Here is a 14,314-nt window from a genome sequence, read left to right on the forward strand (position 1 = left end):
TTATATATAATGGTTCTTGTTTCGCCACTAGCTCGCTTCGCTCGCATGAAAATAAAACATCAAGCTCGTATGTACTGGCAAGCGGTAATGTTGAGCTGCGCACACTAACATTAGTAATGTTACGCTAACATTATCAATGTTAAATATAATGGTTCTTGTTTCTCACTTACGATCACAGGAAAATAAAACATCACCCTCGTATGCATTGGCAATTGGTAATGCTGAGCTTTGCACTCTAACAATTTATTATAAAACTAACACATTAAAGTTAAAGAAATTAATGACTTACTTTTATGACAGTGACGTCGTAACTTAGGGGTCACAGGGGTGTTGTGACCGAGTCTGTGGTGTCTTAAGTGTTTTGCCTTAGATTCACACTGCACTTGGAACACTGTAAAAGTTGATATATTACATTACGTGATTTAAGAAAATTATCAACATTGGAATACACCAAAATAGTTTCAAGTATGGATTACTGAAGCGGTTATAATTTTCTAATACTTAGATCGTAAAATACGCAAAGACGACACTTGAACTAACAAAGACGTGACTTGGGCAAAGGTTTCCATGGAAAAGGGCTTGTTGGAAGGTGGGGGTAGGAAAATATTAAGCCCCTGTGCAAACTTTACATACGTATGGGTTCGTGATTGGTTAACGGAAAAGCAACAGAGTCTAGAGAGTAAACATGAATGAACAGGATGGGAAACTTGTCCAGAGCAAGTGTTTATGTGAAATCTGGGAGTGACAAGGTAATAACAAAATGTAAAAAAGTAATATATGAAGATAAAATGGAATGTATGATAAATAATATTTGATGGGTATATAAATTGAGGTGATTTTATAAGGTATCGGATAATAAAATGAGTAATACTGGGGTCAAACGTAATATGTATACGAGGGTATTACATAGCTAATCAAGTAATAAGACTTGAACAGAGTTGGTAGAGGGACGAACAGATACATTTCAGGATTAGAGAAGAAGAAATCCTATTGATGGAGGAAAAGTCTCTGCGCAGGGAGGCGGGATTTTTGCACAGAAAGTCGAAACCTGCTATGTACAAACGTACGTACAAGAGCGTCTACAACGGGAAAGTAGAATGAGAAAAATTAAATGAAAAACACTGCTAATGTTAGCATGATACGTTAACATTTTATCTACATTACACATTGGCAACACTGGTTACTGTATTTTTTCCATGAGACATAGTCTTTGCAACGGCGCCTCCAAAGTTTATCCAGCTATACTGTTTTGTATTTTCCTACGTTTATTATACATTCAAGAAGGTAATGTATAGAGAAGAAAAGGCTTGTTTTACGATTATATATCGTTTCCCCAGTATGTTTTCCCCACCCAAAACCCCAAGTTCCCACTGGGGGTCCCCCATTAATGTAGGATATAGATATATATTTCAAACTATTCATTTGTGACGGGAACGAGTGTCACTTTCGAAGACAGCGTAATTTTTTCTATAAGAAAAAATAGTTTTTCCCAGGTTACATTGCTCTGTAATACACTACAATAATACCCTTGTTTCTATAATATAAATTATCTGCATTGTCCTAAACTATAATTTCATCTCTCTTTCCTTCAATTAGTTACTTGGTACCAAAACACCTTAGACGATGTCCTTATTAACGATTAAATGGCTAACTTTGGCCACATAGACACTTTACATGTTATATTTCATTCATTTATATAAGATTAACAAGTCCCAATAACTCAAATAACAACAGGATATAGTTATAGGGCGACCATATATATGTCCAACACAGTGCCCCATACAGGCTACCATGGGTAATCGCTTCATTTATGCACGTAACCTATTATATGAGGACAAAAATGCCCTCAATATACTATTAATATATCAAAGAAATATTGAAATGGCAATTAAACTTACTATAGATTATGGCAGATTCGAATTACGAAGAAATTTTTTTTCATAAAAAACACTTTATGAAATTGAATTGACGGTTTTCACCTTCAGTCCGGTCTGTCGTCCCTGAAACTGCAGTGTTACCAGATGAGTTAGTCTAAACATCCCTAAAACTCATGAAAAAGAATCCCCAAAACATCCTTAAAATCCCCATTTCCACAAATACAATATCTTCTGATTATTAGGCTTTAGTAATATAGAAATCACTCGCTATAAAGGTTTACTCATCTTCGTTTCTCCTTCATAGAAATTTGTACAGAATATTCCCATCAGACACCAAACATCCCAAAATCTACTGTAGGTATAAATTCCCATATCTAGGGATAAATCCCATAGCTAGGAATAAATTCCCATATCTGACAATACTGCTTCAAAGAAACAGGGATGCTAAATAACTTAACACCCAAAGCAGTGTTCCCAAATCTTCAGAAAGAAAATATGCTAGAATTGCTGTGAAATTATGCTAAATAGACCAAAAGGATGCTAGATTTATCATTGATTTATGCTAGAATTATGCCAGATTTTAGACTAGTTGTCAACTAAACATTAAAAGGCTAGTGTTTAATTAAAACGACAATAAATGTTATTTTTGGGCTCAAGCCATGGCGTCCTGATGGAAGGTTCCTTATTGGTAGCTTCCTTGGGTATATAACTACTAAGATATTCCCAGAGAATTTAACCACAGGTTCAAAACGACAATAAATGTGATTTGGCATTTCAATATTAATCTATATCTATAATAGAGTAAAACAATGTTACACAAACATTCCTCAAAATAAAAAAATAACAAAATTATCATAATTCTCCTTAAATTCAGGTTCATCATTTCTCAAATTTTAAATAAAATTACTGTTCTCTTTTTGGAGGGTGTGAGTCCTGTGATTGCGAGTGATTCAGTAGTGTATGGTATGGCTGATGTCAATTAGGCTACTCAATAGCCTGCATTTATTAAATGAATGCATTTAGATATTTTTTTTCATATTCTGATTAAGCTGGAAAGTTGGAATTATGAAATATAAGTATAAAGAGGATTATGCTAGAAAATAAATCATGCTAGAAAATATGCTAGACACTTAATTTGAAGCCAAATTATGCTAGAAGCATAAAATTATGCTAGATTTGGGAAAACTGGCCTGGTCAAAATTCGCAGCAGTTCTTCAAAAGTAGCCCAATTATAGTAACTCAGCCATCATTAAATTGTACTAAAATCTATTGATATGATATTCTAAAGAAATAAATTAGGGGGGCGGGGATCGAAATCAACCAACTAAGCTTTTGTACAAGAGTATCATAACGAAAAATTTATATAATTTTTATTCAAAAATACAGAAGCTAAAGCCGTATATTTTTTCTAAAATTAAATACTAGTTGTTGGATCTTAAACTAGGCAGGATCAGGAAATAATAGTCAGCGTGGTTTCGTATCTTCATTGCAACTGATACACAGCGGAAGGAAATACAGATAACCCGTGACGTGAACAATGACGTCACTTATGTATGCGGCGCTTAGGCGCTGCAAGCAGCCACATCTTACATCTCCCTCCCAAAATATTACGATGGTAATATTTTCAAAACTTATAAATGACAATATTAAAAGCAGATATGACAAACGAAATGCTATACTCTCTTGATGAAAAACATCAGACATGTAAGGTAAATCATAATCATAATAATTAATGGTAACATTAAGATGAGAGAGAGAGAGAGAGAGAGAGAGAGAGAGAGAGAGAGAGAGAGAGAGAGAGAGAGAGAGAGAGAGAGAGAGAGAGAGAGAGAGAGAGCATTAACATAACCTCAAGTGAAACAATAATTATATCAGCATTGCAAGATATGCTATAAAATTGGATCGTGAATGCAACACCAACCTAACTTAAAATCTCATACAAAATATAATTTTGTAAATATGAAATCAATGCACGTCTAAGTGCAGTAAAATAAAACAGAAATTGCTTTTATTTTATAAATGCAGAATCAAAGAGATAATTATACATAATCGTTCATCCAGGCCGGGGCCTCTCTCTTCCTTGGAGGCCGTACTTCTGGCGCTGATGGAAGAAACTTAGGCTCATGACCTACTTCGTCGTCAGTAGGAGTGGCTCCTCTTGTCTCATTGACGGGCAGTTCAGTGACCTTGAGGTGTCTTCTGTTCCTTGTCGACGGACACCCACTACCATCTAGTCTCACGATGTACTGTGACTAGTCTATGAGGTCGTTGCTCGACTATGATTCCCAGCCTGTCCAGGCCTTGGTCATCTGGTTCTGAACCCTAACGTGCGTGCCTGGCTGTAAGGGCGTTAGCCTCCTGTTGCTGCCACTGTCAATTGTTTTCTTATTTTTTCAGCTACTTAAAGTTTTCTTTTTCTAATGGAATTTCTCCAGTGTTGGTCTATCATATAGTTGAGTTTTGCAGTTGGTACACCATCCTGCAACTGTCTCCCAGTTGCCAATTGCGCCGGAGATTTGTTTATACCCCTTAAGGGCGTGTTCAGTTATTGTAACATGGCCAATGATACCTTGTCGTTATTGAGGCTTCCAGTCCCGCTGATAATTGTTATAATTATCCTTTTCGCGGACTTAACTGCGGCCTCGGCTCTCCCATTTGACTGCGGATAGTGGGCCGATGATAGGCGTATGTCAACTCTCCATCTCCTGTAGAAGGTCATTATCTCTTTACTCACCAGGTTGGTGCCGCCGTCGGTAGACAATTGTTCGGGTGCTCCCCATCGAGTGAAGTAATGCCTAAGTTTTGTCATGACCTTTGCAGACGAGGTGCCATTGGGGAAGTGGGCTATTTCTAGCCAGCCTATAAGCCTGTCACAATATGCCATATACATGTGTCCTTCGAGCTGAAACAGGTCCATGAAAGTCTGTTGGAACGGATACTCTAGGGCAGGGGTCATTTTCATGACTTTGGCAGGGAGTGATGGTGAGTGGGCGTCGCACGATGTACATCGTGAACGATGATGCTGAGGTCACCCTCGATGCCCGACCAATAGACAATGTCTCACTCTCCTCAACATTGTATCTAGGCCTTGATGTCCAGCATGGAGGTTGGCGGTTATCTGATGGCGGAGCCCTTCAGGAATGACAAGGCGGATGCAGTTGTCGTTGAAGCAGTATGTGACCAGGTTGCCAGATAGAGAGAGACGTTCTCTGATGCAGTAGAAGGGCCTCAAACATGCAATTTCTTGAAATTTCTTCGGGTTCCAATCCCTTGCAGTCACTCGAGCAACTAGTAGCTGATATGCCGGGTCGTCAAGGGCTGCCTCTTCAACAGTTTTCTCGTCTATAGTGCACTGCTTCTGTAGGTTTTCTGTGATTGCTGACACCATAGCAATCGTTAATTCTTTGTTGAAGCTCGCATCCTGTTTATTTGGCGCCGTCCTCAGGCTAGGAAAACAAGAGAGGAAGTCAGCAGCATGATTTCTCTTGCCTGGTAGGTATTTAACGTTGAAATTATACAATAATGTTTTCTCCTTTAATCTAAACAGTGTGGGGTTGGTAATATCGCCGAGACTTCTATTGCCTAGTAACTTGACTAAAGGGCGGTGGTCCGTGACAATGGGTAAGTTCGGGCAGCCCAATAAGAATAACAGTGACTTTTTTAAGCACCAGGCCACTGCAAGGGCTTACCCCTCAACAGCTGCATACCCAGACTCGGCGGGCATGAGGAACCGACTGCCACAAAGTGAGGTACAACTGTAATATTGTTGGAGGATGACGAAGGATCTCCCCCCTCCTTATTCCAGTCAGTGATTGCAACAGTCGGCCGCAGCTTATCGTAGTAGGTGAGGCCGTCCTTGGCCAATTTGCAGACGATGTCTTGCACTTGACGAAACTTTTCCTGAAGGTGCTCATCCCAAGAGACCTGTTTGCCCGAGGGCTTCTTCAGCAGGTCTCTAAAGTGGGTCATGATGGACGCTGTTGTCAGAAAGGGGGGCCAGCTGATTGACAAAACCATACCATAACCTGATGTCGAATATTGTGGGCTTTTGGGGCATAGAAAAACTTTTGATGGCAGATAAATAATCTTTTGAAGGCTTGTAGGAGTCCCATACGATGTCGAATCCGACGAATTCCACTTCTTTCTTGCAGAACTTGAATTTTTCTGGTTTCAAAGTGATGCCCTTGTATGCACAGACTGCGAGGAAGTCGTACACATGCAAAAGGCGCTTTCTACGCTCAAATCATACAGAAGTGTGTCGTCCACACACTTAAACTTCCTGGGTACTTCTTCAATGGCATCATCGAAACGGCGTGTATATGCGTCGGAGGCAGAACAATGTCCCATTGGTGTCCTTCGGTACTGGTACCTGCCCCAAGGTGTGATGAATGTGGTTAGGGGTATGCTTTTCTTGTCCAGTTCTACCTGGTGAAACCCCCAATAGGCGTCGGCCACAGTCTTGTATGAGCAAAGGGGAATGCTGGATACCATATCGAACGGCGTAGGGGTATGGTGCGTCTCCTTTCTACAACTTGCATTGAGTTCTTGGTAGTCAACCGTACGTCTTGGTTGCCCCGTTTTCTTGGCCACGACCACCATACGTGAACACCATTCTGTGGCCTCTCCAGGGGGAGCTCTTTGTAAGACCCATCTCTTGACGTCCTCCACCAGCTGGGCTTTCACCTCCTTTTCCCAGTGCTTAGGTACTGATGCAGGTGTGTGGCAGGCGTAAGGAACTGTGTCAGGTAATAAGTGGATACGGTGGGGTTCCCCATCCATTACCGGGAGGGGTTCTCTCATTCTCTCAGTGTTGAAAGTCGTACTTGAAAAATGGGCTAAAAACCAGTTTTCTAATCTGGTAATATTCTCCTCACTAGGGGGAAACGGAATGACCGACGGTCTCACAGGTTGATCGGTTGCTTCAGCTAATGTAAGAGTTGCATTTGCTGCTGTAGGGGCAGAGTCCGTGAAGGGGGCGTGGTTACGAAATGTTTCTGGCACAAGACCAAGTTTCTTGCAAGCATCCAGGGATAAATAAAAATCAATGGAGAACTTTACAAAGTATACTTCCTGAGTTGTATGCCTCCCCTTATATTCTATGATGCAAGAGGTCGACCCTAAACACTTCAGATGCAGGTTGGCGAAGTCTCGCAATCCTCCCTTTAACCTCATCTTAGCTGGTTTTATGTTCAACGTCGCAACGTCCTCGAACCCACCTACAGAAGCTGCTCCAGGGGAGCTGCTAAGCCATGCCCTATTACGAAGGGCATCGTCACGGGCGGCCTCGAATGCACTGCACATGACTCTGAGGGATTCGATATCACGGATATTATTGCATGATTGAAACACTTGCCTTTTGATCACTTTATCACTTAGGCCTACCATGAGCTTGCGCAAGCATATATTCAGATAAATCATGATTGCAATTAGGACATGTGAATGCACAATCAGTAGCCTTTTGCGTACACTTGATAAAATAATCATTGAAGGACTCACAAGGCTCTTGGGCCAAATAAAAAAACCCGAGCCACTGCACCGCTTGCTTAGAAGCTTTCACTACCATTTGCTTAACTGCATTGAATGCCCCTTCAGAAGACAGGGCAATCCACTGGACGTCAGTATACCTAGAATCGAGGGCACGTTGCAATATCGGAACACAATGCAGCCTTATATGATGAACTGCCTCGTTAGGCTTCAACTTACAGAGTTGCAACCAACACTCCATTGACCGTCTCCGGTCCCAAGTCCAAGACATTGCTCAATACTAATCCAACTTCAACCAAAAACTTGCAAATTGCATCATTTAAAACCTATAATTAATATTCCATTTATATTTATATATGATTATTGCTGACTAATATGGTTCATAAGGTCATTTTTTTAAACATATTTGTGAAATATACCTAAGGGTTATATGCGCATTCGAGATATAGACTAATTGTACAGCATAATAAAGGGACAATAAAAGATGGTGGAGATATGCAATCTCTGGATCACCAAAATCTAAGTATAAAGTCCCCTTTGCTTTAGGCACTCAAAAGAATTTCATCATATAGATTTATTTCACCTGGGCATTTACAGAAATTTCTCCGATCACAACAAATACTAGTAATGTAGATACCACATATTTGTTTGTTTCACTATAGTATCTAACCACAATTGTTTATTTGTAGTTATATCGGTGGCTTCGTTAATAATCAAAGAGTAGGGATTGCATCCAATATCTGTAATTAGCTGGTTTTTTTTTTTTTTTTTTTTTTCGGGACCTATAACATTTTTTTTTTATTAAGTTGGTACTTCACCAATATGATCAATAGAATTGATTGATGTATGATAAGCAATGCATAGTGAAAGTTTCAAATCTGTAACTTTTTTTTATTGTGATCTGTTTGCTTGATTTGCTGAGAAGATGTACTAGCGAAAAAATCTCGTAACATAACTTTCTCTTGCTTTTATATATGCTTTATGTGTACCAGTATTAGAATGCTTGATTAAATCTGAATGGTGGGCTCTTATAACCGTATTACAAAACTGACACTTAGCTTTTGTTTCATCTCCATTTTGGGTTATAATGTTTTTTATATACACTCCAATTGCACTTCTTTGGCATTTTGAACTAAGTCAACCTTCTCACTGAGTGGTAAAGATAAAACTAATGTCTAACTAGTGAAAGCAGTGAAGTCTTTAAAGTTTTAACTGGCAAACACCATATAGTCTAGTGGCGTCAGTCAGCCTGTCTGGTATACCAATTTACAATTCTTCATCATTATGGTTTAAACTGTCTGTGAATTATTGAAATTTGAACTAGAATAATCGATCTACATTTCCAATTTGAAATTATTATAAAGGAAATTGCATTTATTGGCGCTGCGGTTTATTTCTTCCAGAGTAGCCCAATTTCAGGCAAGTAGAGGTACCGTCTTTGGCGGTACCCTTTTAAAACCCGCGCCAAGGTGTTCAAAAGTAGCCCAATCGGGCGGGTAAACCGCGGGCTTGGCAACACTGCAAAGAAAACGGGTTATGGGATACTCAGATAAATCTGTATAAGTTTGATTCTTTAACCGATTTAAACTACAAATTGATATGAAGCCTGTTAAATATGTTATAGAAAATATCCTAATTCCATCTACCTTTAAATATTTAAACCATTGGCTTCATAGAATACGGCTGTTTTTGAGATTTCAAAATATACAAAATGATATATTTTGCTTTAAATCGTTAAAAAAAAAGATTCCATATGATATTAAAATCTATATAACAAATAAATCAACAGCAAACAAATAAAATAAGACTTTTATATAGTAGAATTAGCAATAGACACGAAAACCCACCTCTATAGGCTACTTAGGTTAGATTTAGCAAAAGTTGCCAACAGAAAACCTGTAATTGAAGTAAGAATAAGAGTTTTATAGCCAGAGTTTGCAACATTCCATACACAAAACAACATTGAATATTTAGAAAATTATATATTTCTCATATGGAATTTCTTTGTAGTTCTGATAGGTCTATTTGTGTCCATTAAGGAAATTGAAGCTTGTTGGAGTTTTATACTGAAATACAGATTATCCAGACACAAAGAGAAATAAGGTGATAGTGAGATATTTGGGTATACGACATTACTTGGCATACCAACTAGGATCGTATATGGTAGAACAGGTGACTCATGTGACGGATGAAGAATAAACAGCTAAGTTTAGACAAATTAGAGACTGTGGTTCAAGTACTTATCATTGAACAGTGAAGGGAAATGTTTGAAAGTATGAAATGCGTGTGGAACATAGGTACATAAATTAATGATTTATTGCAGAATACTTACACATAATAAGGAGTGTGTTTGGGGATATAGGAAATAGGAAATAGAAATTGAAAAATCTGTGTGCATTGGACTTTGTAGAAAGGAAATTGGCCTGTTTGGTATAAAAGTTGACATTAGAAAAGGGTGTGTTATTTGTCAAACATCTTTATGGATGCAAGAGGAGGTCTGACAAATAACAGACGATGTATCGGAGCAGAGATATGGCACAAGAGTTAGACATGCTGATGACCCACATAGACTATCCGAAATTAGTGTGAATCATGCGATAGGAGGAAGAACGTTTAGTTATGCTGCACCGAGACTCTTCAACGACCTTCCACTTGACGTCAAAAATAGCAAAAATGTGGTAGCTTTCAAGAAAAACCTGAAGACTTATCTTTTTAGAAAGTGTTATAATAGTGACCTGAAAACTATTAAGCCTGAATACAAATGCTAGCGAAATAACTGATAAGATACAGAGCAAAATATTAACTGGAAGGAAATTATTTTTCACACACCAAGGCCCGCCTGAACAGACTTTTAGTGTCTGATGGAGGGCGAGAAATAAACCCGTAAAAGTAAAAAGTGATAGTGAAAAGCAACCGAAGAAGATGGTGAAATAGTCTTGAAGCACTTGCAAGAGGAGATGTTTTAAATTAAGTTTGAGAAAGGGTAAATTGACACCATGTAAATGGAGTAATGATTACCAGAATAGATGATGGAGGAATTGGTTGATTTATATAAGTATGTGGGAGTAAGTACAACAGATGACGGCAAGATGAGAGAGGAGGCAAGTCAAAGAATAGTTGAAGTAAGGAAGGTAGGAAGATGCGAGCATAAGATTGCTAGGGAACTCCAGTTGCACGAAGAAGGCAAGGTGGGAATACGTACGCAGGAAGTGCTGAACCAAATATTGTCTCTTCGGAGGTGAATTTCAGATGTTGGATAAGATGGAAGAGAGAGTAGAACTGTTGAGATGAATTCTGCATCAAAATAGACAAAGTAAGGGGAACCTAAAGGGGAAAACTGCAGAGAACCACATACGAGAAAAAGGGGGAAAAGATCAGCAAAACTAGAGGATTTAATCAGTGTGTTTTGAAGAGGTCTGGTCACGTGGAAAGAATGGGTGAATGCAGGTTTATTTTCTAGACTTTCTTGGATGTAGAAGCAGAGGAGTTCCTTCAAAGGACTGAATAGATAACAGTGAAGCACGTAATGGTAGAAAGGACCTAGATGTCAGGAACATCAATGACACATGAAAGATAAAGGTGAACTGGGCAGTGTTTATATGGATTTGACGTGCTGTTGATGAGATTTCTGTGTAGGTGTATGAAGGTACTGATGTGAAAGTTGATTGGTAGAGTTTAGTGTTGGAGTTGTTTTGACTTAAAAGCATTTATCATAACGGAGTCGACTATATTCAATGATTAATTGGACATTTTTTTTTTCTTCTTGTAATTAGGTAACCAGCTGTGTCAGAGAGAGAGAGAGAGAGAGAGAGAGAGAGAGAGAGAGAGAGAGAGAGAGAGAGAGAGAGAGAGAGAGAGAGAGAGAGAGAGTAAATATTTAGATAGATATGCATACACACAGATTCAACCCTTCCCACACCCTCCCCTTCTCAACTATAACCCCTCTCACCACAGTAGCCTATTACTACTTTTATCTCCCTACTTGTTCTTTATATATATATATATATATATATATATATATATATATATATATATATATATATATATATATATATATATATATATATATATATATATATATATATATACATTATATATATATATATATATATATATATATATATATATATATATGTATATATATATATATGTATATATATATATATATATATATATATATATATATATATATATATATATATATGTGTGTGTGTGTGTGTGTGTGTGTGTGTGTGTGCGTGTGTGTGTGTGTCTCCATGCTGTCATCACAAAATCATAAAATAAGTTACTCTTTCGACAATTTTGTTAATGCTCATTTCATCAAAATTATATATTTTTATTAACTTTATCAGATCTGCATAAGCGTTATTTTATATCTGTTCTCTTGTTAATTTCAAATAATGAAAACTGAAATTGATGAAGTATTTCACACAAATTTCTAAGGTCTTAAAAGTGGCTACTTTCTCAATGTATGAATGTAAATGTCGGGAGTTTCAAACTGATCACTCGAAAGTCCCGCCATTTAACTCCACAAACGTTACGTTAAATTGAGGTAAGATTGGAAGATCTCGCGGGCGTTGCTGCTAATGACTATGGTCCAGTACGTGACAGTATTAGGGCATAAAATTTAACCACCTGTTGGGGAAGGAGCGGGTGTCAGAGAAACAAAGTATTTGTTATTTACGAATCACAAAAATCATCTTGTATTATTGCACCACGATAAAAATATCGATGTATATGTTTAGAGCCAAGGACTCTCTAGTTTGGTGGATTACGGTAAATTATGGCCTTCAGCTGAAATATTAAGCTTACCCTTTGATCTGAAGTAAGACTTTGACAGTTTCTCCGTCTTGTGGTCGATAAAGAAGCTTTATCAGACCCCTTTTGAATAAATAACGTAAGAATTCTCTCCCCTCTCCCAAGGACACTTTAGTTAGCGCGAGAGATCGTAGTTTTCTTTGGAGCTGTCCAGAGCTACGGTCGCTCTCGCTGCCTATACTCCCCAAACAAATAAGTTCTCATTGTTACTCTCTCTGTCTCCGCTCCAAACCGCGTGAAACCAGGTCGGTTCCCCCTAGTCTTTTTCTGAGTGTGAAGTGTAATTTATATCTGTCTATAACATTGTGATCCCAGTGATTGGGGATTAGATTTATTTGCTAAGATACGTATGAGAACCTTGGTAGGTGTTCTACCAAGGTATTATATTGAAATTAAGTGTATTTAGTCCTTTTTTAGTCCGACATGGACTTTGTGCCTCACGGGCACATGTTACAGACCCCTAAGGGGGACAGTTTCATTTATCAATTAGTTTAAATGTTATAGTGTGTTATTTCCTTGTTAGATAGTTATTTTTGTAATAAATTTGTAAAGTGTAATCATATTTTATTGAATCCTGGACAGTTTTGGGAGGCTAACCTCTTCAAGGTCTTGTCATCGGCCCACATCATCGGGCCTAGAATCATAATTGTAATAAGTCGGAGAAAAATTCACGACATTTGGTCCTTTGAACCGGATGACAAGTGCCTTCCAGAGCTTGAAAGGAAATCAGTAAAGTATGACCTTTAGGGTAGCCCTGATAGGATATAGCCAGCTCCCCCCCGAATCTGCCGCAATATTCAGGTAACGAGGTAGAAATTTACCGAAGGCCAGGAGGTCTGGTCAGTCAATTCCTAAATGACGATTTGCAATATTGGCAGAAGAGGTACGATCTGATTGTCTTGTACCTGGGAGGGAACAACCTAGCAACCGACCACCCCAAAACCGAGTGGGATAACTTAAGGGTCCTGGTTGAATGGTTGAGGAACATTACAGAAATTATTGCTATTTGTGACGCCGAAGTTAGGGAGTACCTACCTGACAATAGGTTCGCTGTCAATCCAACCAAGTACATAAGCAAGGTAAAAAACTTTAACATGAGAGGCTCCAAGTATTGTTCAAAGAGGCATCGATACGGTGTGAGACACCTGCCGATGAATTCAAGAGCCTACTGCGAGGGCAGGTTAAGGGACGGAGTCCACTTTGATCAAACGATTCGCAATGCTTTCCTCAACCGTTTGATGAGGCTGATCAGGAGAGAGAGGGAGAGACTTAACAATTAAAGTCCTCAGCGTCCCGATGTGCGATCGACCGCGTGTGCCTCTAGTTTTTTGTGCCCCCATCTTCTTAACATAAACCTAATTCTCTTTCTTCCTAGTTTGCCAAACCCCCCCCCCTGAAATAGAGTAAAGTTGGTCAAAATGGCGGTGGCTACGATCGTACACATCGAGGCGTTGATGAGCCTCATAGTCGACTTACTGAGTGAAACACAACGTGCATTAGTTGAGACCTACTCTGAATCAGTGTACCAGAATCTGGTCACGGAATTGCAAGAGGAGGTAAGACAGCTAAGAGAGCTGTACAAGAATCAATATGTTAAACTAGAACCTAGTTTAGAAGCCCGAATCAGGCACACGTTGGGAGAAGCTACGCGAGCTTCTACCCTTCTATATAATCGCATTGACAGAGTGAAAGTCACTCCAACCGGGAATGTTTCCCTTCCCAGATTGAAACCCCTGCCTCTCCCCACGTTTGAAGGGGAAGTGCAGGAATATGCTTCATATCGAGAGCTCTTTACGATGCATGTAGATCGAAGAGCAGATTTAGATGATGTATTTAAATTCACATATCTGTTGGGGACCTTAGGCAGGGAGCCGCTTAGGATCGTAAAATCCCTAAGTGTAACCGCCGCGAACTATAGGATAGCGTTGGATCTTTTAGATAAACAGTATGGTAATGTCCATCAGGCACTCGTAATTCTGCACAGAAAGTTGGCTAATATCTTTGTACCCTCATTAGATCCTGTACAGCTGAAAAGGTTCCGTTTCAAATTAACGATTATAATTGAGCAAATCAAGAGGCTAAGTAGTAATGATATAGGCCATGGTATGGTCATGAGCCTCATTAATCAAAAGTTG

The 14,314-nt window shown here is 38.8% G+C and overlaps 1 long non-coding RNA gene across 7 annotated transcripts in view; it reads right to left on the reverse strand.

Annotated features, from left to right (window-relative positions):
* The window catches only part of LOC137659596 (uncharacterized), a 197,093-nt gene that overhangs the window by 15,080 nt on the left and 167,699 nt on the right, over positions 1-14,314 (reverse strand). The window contains exons 1-2 of one of the 7 annotated variants that reach the window (XR_011047593.1): positions 1,899-2,258; positions 290-391 (exon numbers count right to left, since the gene is read on the reverse strand). The exons of 4 other annotated variants lie outside the window; for them this stretch is intronic. This is a non-coding gene — a long non-coding RNA (uncharacterized lncRNA). Of the gene's footprint in view, positions 1-289; positions 392-1,898; positions 2,259-14,314 lie in introns of those variants that run through there. 2 more of the 7 variants (XR_011047592.1, XR_011047589.1) reach the window with 2 other exon arrangements.

Source organism: Palaemon carinicauda, chromosome 20, assembly GCF_036898095.1.
Source record: "Palaemon carinicauda isolate YSFRI2023 chromosome 20, ASM3689809v2, whole genome shotgun sequence".
Taxonomy (NCBI): Eukaryota; Metazoa; Arthropoda; class Malacostraca; order Decapoda; family Palaemonidae; genus Palaemon; species Palaemon carinicauda.